This window comes from Tenrec ecaudatus, chromosome 4, assembly GCF_050624435.1.
Source record: "Tenrec ecaudatus isolate mTenEca1 chromosome 4, mTenEca1.hap1, whole genome shotgun sequence".
NCBI classification, from domain to species: domain Eukaryota; kingdom Metazoa; phylum Chordata; class Mammalia; order Afrosoricida; family Tenrecidae; genus Tenrec; species Tenrec ecaudatus.
This window is the reverse complement of record NC_134533.1, coordinates 161,402,973-161,410,227: the sequence shown is the minus strand read 5'-3', so window position 1 is coordinate 161,410,227 and position 7,255 is coordinate 161,402,973. Positions and strand designations below refer to the sequence as shown.

The window sequence follows — 7,255 nt, the reverse complement described above, 5'->3', positions numbered from 1 at the left end:
AAGCTACATGAATAAGAGGCCCAAATGTCCATAGTCTCCACTCCTGTCACAGTACCTTATTTCTCTCAGTCTGCATCTATGACCTTCTGGGGAGCTCTTATGACAAACTGACTGAGGAACAGAACATTTGTGCTTGGTTTACAGATGGCTGTGCATGATATGCACATCCCACTCATAAGTGGACAGTAACAGCACTATAGCCCCTTTCTTGGATATCAGTGAAGTACAGTGGTAAAGGGTATCCTCCCAGTGTGCAGAACTTCAAGCAGTGCACCTGGCTATTCAGGTTGCCTGGAAGGAGAAATGGCCAACTGTGAGACTGTTTACTGATACATGGGCTGTGACTAATAGTTTGGGTGGATGGTCAGGGAACTCGAAGGAACATGATTGGCATATTGGTGATAAGGAGGATTGGAGAAGAGGCATGTGGATAGACCTCTCTGAATGGCCAAAGAAAGTAGATATTTGTCTTTCACGTGAATGCTCACCAAAGGGTTGCCTCTGAAGAGAAGATTTCAACAATCGAGTGGATAAGATGACATGCACTGTGGAAACTAGTTTTCATCTTTCCTCGCCACCCCTGTCATTCCCTAATGGGCACATGAAAAAACGAACATAGTGGAAGGGATGGTAGTTATGCATGGGTAGAGAAACATGGACTCCCACTTACCAAGACGGACTTGGCCATTGGAATTTCTGAGTGCCCCATCTGCAGCAGCAGAAGCCAGCAATGTGTCCACAATATGGGACCAATCCTCAGAGAGATCACCCAGCAACTTATTTGCAGGTGAACGACACAGGACCGCTTTCTTCATGGAGGGGGCATCATATTGTTCTTAATGAATGAGACACTTGTTAGACAGGGTTCTCTAAAGAGACAAAACCAGATTGCTTATAGTTTATATATATATATATATATATATATATATATATATATATATATAATTATAAAGATAATATATATAAAGATATATGTAAGATAGATATATATCTTAAAGATATATATCTACAAAATATATATCTTTATACATATATAAAGATATATATAAACACAGAAATAGATACATAAACATAAAGATATAGATAGATTAGATAGATAGATAGATAGATAGATAGATAGATAGATAGATAGATAGATAGATATTTATGTTTATATTTATAAACATAATATTATAAACATAAAGATAGATATATAATGCAAGAAATGAACTGTTAAATTATAAAGCAGTACAAATGGTTCATTGCAACTCACTCCTGAGAGAGAATTGTGAGACACTGGCAGTCCTTCAAGTCTTGAGAGGTGCCAGTTAGGCCTCTGTAGAGAGATTGAGGCTATCCCCGCACAAGCAGCAAACAGCAAGGCAGGTCACCAACTGTCAGCCAGGTAGGTCACCATCAGTCAGTCCAGAGATGTACATTCCAATTCTCTGGTGAAGCAGGTCTTAAAGGAACCTCAAATTACAGTGACACAGCCAATAGGTTAGTTTTTCCACAGGTAGTGTAGCTTGTAAATTAAGGCACAGAACAAGCAAGGCAGCTGCACACTGGTCCGATGATCAAAGAGCAAGAGACAAGAAAGGCAAGGCCCACCAAGCCATTTATCTCTCTTCCCTTCAATTAATCCACATGTGTTTATCAGCCAGGCTGGCACAATAAACTAACTGTGTCAGACACCTACTCTGGATATGAATTTGCTTTCCTTGCAAACAGTACTTCTACCAAAACTACCATTTTTGGGTGTACAGAATGCATTATCCCCTGGCATGGTATCCCTCACAGCTCTACTTCAGATCATGGAACTCACTTCACAACAATTGAAGTGTGGCAATGGGCCCATGCCCATGTAATCCACTGGTCTTACCATGCTCCTCATCATCCTGAAGCAACTGACTTGATAGAACGAGGGAATGGCCTCCCAAAGACACAACTGTGGTGCTATCTAGGTGGAAATGCCTTTCAGGATGGGGTCAATTTTCTCCAGGAGGCTGTAGCTCTAAACGAGTGGCTGACATATGTTGCTGTGTCTCCAAGAACCAGGATTCATGGGTCCAGGTACCAAGGCAACCCTCTGCTCTTCAGTCCTGGAGATCCTAGTTCAGAAAAAAGAAACACTCCCACCTGGGAACACAGCACTGAGTCCCTGAACTGGCAGCTGAGAATGCCCCATAGCTATTTTGGGTTCCTCGTACCTTTGGATCAACAGTTAAAGAGAGTGTCACTTTACTGTACAGTGTGATTAATCCTGATTACCAAGGAGAAATTCGACTGGCCATATATAAAGGAGGTAAAGAAGAATGTGTCTGGAATATAAGAGATCCCCTAGACCATCTCTTAGTATTACCATGCCCTGAGGTTAAAGTAAATGGTAAACTACAGAAACCCAATCTTGAAAGGACATCTAATAACACAGACCCCTCCGGAAGGAAGGTCTGGGTCACTCCATCAGGCAAAAAAATCACAGCCAGCTGAGCTGCTGACTGAGGGCTAAGGTAATACAGAATGGGTAGTGGAGGAAGATAGTTCTACCTATCAGTTCCGACCACATGGCCAAATACATAATTGAGGTTTGTGATTTGTCAGTATTTCTTATTTTTATGTGCTTATTTAATATATTTCCCTTGTTCTTTTATAATATTACCAGATACAAATAGGTTCAGTGTGTTTTCATATATGATAGCTAGATGATGTGGGTGTAAGCATAATTTCATTAGTATCTGGAAATTATATATGTCTAAATAACTGTGCACTAGTGCCACCTTGGCAAGGGGTGGACTGTGATAGGTTTATTGTACCAGGTAGGCCTCCATAGGAACATATGGGCAGAGTTTAATTGGGTCACAGCTTGATTGGAGTGCAACAGAGGTCAAAACTTTCTGAGATCACATCCCATCTCTCTTTCCTCCATGGTGATCGGAACAGTGTGCTGCTGCTTGAGTTAGTTCTTTGCCTCAGCCATTTGCTGTACTACCTGTGAGCTGAGCCAATCCATGTATCTTCTCTAGAGCTTGAGTCTCCTTAAAACCCTGCTTCACCACCCTGCTGGTACATATATTACTTGAGTTCAAGATCTGATCTGGGCCTGTTTCACTAAGCTCCCAGGGCTGCTAACTGTTGCTGCCCCACCCTGCCTTTCTTGCCTTAGGGCAGACTCAAGTTTCTGCTTCCTTGACAGTGAACCAGCAGCCTAAGTGAGTGAAAGGACCTTCAGTATATTAACTGTTCCATGAAAGTGTGTTTAACTGAGCCCTCTGTATTGCTATGTGGACTAATTAGCTTTTATAGTCCTTCTGACTATATAAATCTATCCTTTTATATACTGTATATACTCAACTATAAACTGACCCAAATATCAGCCAAGGCACCTAATTTTATCACAAAACCCACATTAAAAAATGTTCTGAAAAAACTCAGCTTATACACGAGTATATACAATATATAATCATAAGTGCCCTGGCTTTGTTTCTCACGAGCACGCTTGCCTAACAAATATGTGTGTACATTTATGAACCAATGTTAGTCTGATAAATACAGTAGAACGCCCGACCTCAGTGCTAATGCAGCCTAGAAGGAGCATCAAGATGTCATGCAGTCAAGGTCTGAATTAATTTTTCCCATAAGACATAACTGAAAACAGATTAATCCATTCTTGACCACCGAGTTTTTACCCTAGCCTTGCCTTTTTATACGAAACATTACACAGAAATTTCCAAGTAAGTGACTTCAAAGTTAAATAACATAATTTAAATTAAAAACACAGCATTAAATTTTAACTACAGAATGGCCTATACCTTGAGATTAATGAGGACCTGGTTCTATGGACACAGGTGTGGAGAGGAGGTCCAGAGAGAGAGTTATTGTTTAGAAGGGGAATCCCCGTCCATAAAATAGACTGGTAGCTGCTATTTGGAAGTTTTTTCCCTTCTTTGCCTTTTTTCACTAGGTCCTGGCTGGCTTTCTCTAAACAAACAAACAAATAAATCTGTCTAATGTGGTCTGCTATTGGCATTTCCTTAACTGTTTTCTAAATGGGTTTGCTAAATTATCATCAACAATATTGATAACACAGTTAACTAGTTCCTTTTTTTTAAAGATGTGCTAGCCTTTTGAATACATTTGAAAGGATGACGTGCCTTTATATGCAGAGGAAACGACCAGACATTTCTCTAGCACAGTGTCAAGGCCAAGGGAACTACGAAGCACACTCGGGTGTTCACTGACCAGTTCCTTATATTAGGGATTCATTCATAAAACTTTTTCTTAGAACTCGTGTTTTTTTTTAATCTAAAAGCAGTACAAAAAGCCACAAAAACGAAGAAAATTATAGAAATACACTTGGAACACAGCCACAAAGAATTTAAACAACGCGTACCAACAAAGCCAACTAACCCAAGTGACCAGAACACGAACCGCTTTGGTTTACAAGAATCACGTGTGTCGGGTCGAATTCCGACGCTTTGCTTGCGCTCAATGCAAAACGTTCTGAACATTTTGCATCAGCATCCTATGATGTTGAGCATTGCTGGGTCAGGTCCCGGGGGTTCCACTGGATGAGGTGTTTCTGATTAAGTCAATAAATGTCCTTTACTGTTTCCCACTTGTGAAGTCTTTGACTTCAGACTTGTTCCTTCTTTCTCTGTTTGTGACTTAAAAACAACCACTTTTTTTTGCGTGTGAAATGGTTGAAAGTTCTAGCATAAATCAGTTTTCAATTGACATTTTCATACCCTCTTTGCTTCATCATATTATGATTATGATGTAACACATTCTCACAATGTAATGATGCTTATTCGTGTTCCCTGATGAGCAGTCATGAGAAGGAAACTTAGAGCAAACAATACATACAGGAAAAAGAAGATAAACCCCAAATCAATTTACTAATACAACACCCTCAGCCACTAGAGCAAGAGCAACAAGAAAACCCTCAACCAATAAGAGTAAAGAAATTATGATGGTCAATACAGAAATACACTTATTTGAAAACAAACAAATGGGAAAATCAACATAATAAGAAGTTGCATTAACAAAATTGACAAACCTTTGACAAATTTAACAAAGATGAATATATCTAGAATCATATAGTAGAGGTAAAAACAGCAAACTCACAAAAGATCAAAGTGAAGTAAAAAGAATATTATCACACTACTAGGAAAGACTATACTTCAATAAGTTTGATAATCTAAAAGTGGACAACCACCTAAAATGAATCAGCTGCTTAAATTAATGCAGGCTGGGGTAGAAAAGCTAAACAAACCATAACAACAACAAATCAAGGAATTCTAGAAACTTCCATCCACGAAAGCTCAAGACCAGTCGGCATCACAGGAGAAATCTACCAATATTTAGAGGAGAACTGTGAGCAATTCTACACCGACTCTGTAAAGGATTAGAAAGGGACAGCAAACTCCAGGACTCCATCTGTGAAGCCAGCCTGACCCTGCTACCATCAGCCAAAAACCCGACAAAGAGAAAATTGTAAACCCAAGCTCTCATGAACACAGTCACAAAACTTCTCAACAAAATTCTGGCCATTAGAATCCTACAAGAGCAACAACGATAGTAACAATTCAATAGTAAAATCACCATGATTCAATAGGATTCATACTCAATATACAAAGACAGTTAAATATTAGAAAAAACAAGCAATATAATCTATTAAATAAACAAGACAAAGACTAAAAACCACATGATCTTATCAATAGAGGAAGAAAAGGCATTTGAAAATATTCAACATTTCTGATTTTAAAAATTTAACAACATGGGATTACAGTGAAATTCCTTAACACGATAAGAAACATATACAAAAAAACAAAAGCCGACATTGGATAAATCTTGAAACAATTACTCTTAAATTCATTCACAAAAGAACAAATATTTTATGAAATTACTACTATCAGGATAAATGCCAGGAAAAGGGCAGACATCTGTTTTTAGGTTGTGTCATCTTCTAAACTGGTCACCCAGGTCTAATGGGTATGATTCATATTTGTGTATATTAAAAACCACTGTTTCAGAAGGAATTTGGTCAAATCTGGGATCAATTTTTTATGTTGTGGGAAAAGAGAGACCAATTGGTTCCTGACCTATAGCACTGTTCCACAGCCATCCCAATTCATAGACACTCCTCCAAGGGTGCACAGTGAACCTATTGGAAATTCAAGTCCAGAGGTGGGAGGCGTGTCTGTCTTGGGGAAGGTGGTTTCACCTGTTTTAGTAGGTAAACAGGAGATGAAACATCCATTGAGGAAAATGCTTGACATTAATTATAAAGACCCACAATGGTAGAATACACTTATATTATGTATAGTACTATAGACAACTGAGACTTAAACTTTGTCTTTTTGAGGTGCACACTATCCTTCATAGACCACCCCAGAATCATCTGATTTGGAAACCTCACTAAGCAAAATTGACTTTCCTGTAAACACACCAGTATCTGATTAAACAGAATACTCTGTTGGACATTGGACTGAAATAAAATAAGATTAGAGAAGGAGACACTATCAGAGCTTAAATTCTGAGCACCCAGTTTACAGGTTATGGATCACCCTGAAAGCCTAAAAGTCATGTACAGAGTCCCACGTGGACTAAGTCTCCATTGCATTCCCGAGGTCCATTCACCAAGGATGCAAGTAATCTTGTCCCAACAGTACACTGGAATGTGGATTAGTGCAGATACAAACCAAACTCACTGTTATGAAGTCAATTTTGACTCACAGCCATCCTGACAGAATGAGTCTTGGTTTTCCAAGACTGTGACTCTTCACAGTAGTGGAGAGTCTCATCTGATCCCACGGAGGCGCTGGTGGTTTCAAATCACTGAACTTGAGGTTTTGCAGACCAGGGCCTAACACACTGTGCCCTCAAGGCTCCTGTAAGTCACTGTCTCAGAGTGGATGCTGACTCAGAGCAACCTTAGGAGACAGGGTGGACCTACCCCTGTTAGTGTCTGACTGTATCTCTCTCTCTATGGTGGGGGAGAGACCATGCTTTCTACTTCCATTTGGAGTTACCATCCTGGGAACCCACAGGGGCAGTTCTACCCTATCCTATAGAGTGGCTATGAGTTGGAAGCTATTAGTTGGAATCCACTGGATAGCAGTAATTTTGGTTTTGCACTTTTAACTCTCTTTTGGAGAAGAAAGTCAGTTTTCCCCCCAAGGAGTGGCGGTCTTTGAGATGTTGATCTTGAGGTAAGCAGCCTAATGCCCAACTACTAAGCCACCAAAGCCCCGGGTTCCATAATCAAGGCAAATTA

At 39.7% G+C, this 7,255-nt stretch overlaps 1 non-coding gene across 1 annotated transcript; it reads right to left on the bottom strand.

Moving 5' to 3' along the window:
• Positions 1 to 4,088: 4,088 nt before the first annotated feature.
• LOC142447697 (small nucleolar RNA SNORA22) lies at positions 4,089 to 4,221 on the bottom strand. Its single transcript, XR_012784357.1, has one exon. It is a non-coding gene; the product is annotated as a small nucleolar RNA SNORA22 (small nucleolar RNA).
• Between the last annotated feature and the right edge of the window lie 3,034 nt (positions 4,222 to 7,255).